This window comes from Pteropus vampyrus, unplaced genomic scaffold, assembly GCF_000151845.1.
Source record: "Pteropus vampyrus isolate Shadow unplaced genomic scaffold, Pvam_2.0 Scaffold355, whole genome shotgun sequence".
Lineage (NCBI taxonomy): Eukaryota > Metazoa > Chordata > Mammalia > Chiroptera > Pteropodidae > Pteropus > Pteropus vampyrus.
In genome coordinates, this window is record NW_011889136.1 from 518,327 (window position 1) to 518,869 (window position 543).

General features: G+C 43.6%; 1 protein-coding gene across 1 annotated transcript in view; it reads right to left on the reverse strand.

The window, feature by feature from the left end:
* Positions 1 to 543, reverse strand: part of MPHOSPH10 (M-phase phosphoprotein 10) — a 24,910-nt gene that overhangs the window by 21,527 nt on the left and 2,840 nt on the right. The window lies entirely within an intron of this gene.

Sequence of the window (543 nt, forward strand, 5' to 3'; positions counted from 1 at the left end):
CTCCCGGAGGGAACTCGCTTATTTTTCCCAACTGCTTTTCAGTTCGTCTGCTTGGTTTTCCCGGGACCCTCCGCAAACGCTAACGCTTACGTTTCAGGTTTTCCCATGTTTTTCCTTTGGAGCTGCGCTGGCTAACACTCAGACAAGAACGGTAAGCAACGGCAGTGATGGTGAGAATGGACAGTTTGTCTCATTCTCGATTTGAAAGGGATGTTTCGAAAATTATACCAAGAAGCACGATGGCGCCTTTTGCCTAGATGTATCTGTATTTCGCTAGGAGTGAAAAAGATTAGGAATGAACATTCGATTGCATCGAGGGTCTTTTTGATACTATGGAGGTGACCATAAGGTTTTTCTCCCTAACCTCTTACGACCGAGGATTAAATAGATTTCCTGATCCTGAGTCAAGACAACGAGGTCCAGTTTGCTGTTCTCGGGGCTGGTCTTCGACTGTGCTATTTCAGATTTTTATCCCTCTGCATAAAAAATTCCTTAAATGCCTATTTGGTACCTTTTCCTGTCTCTTTTCAAAAGAGGATTTAA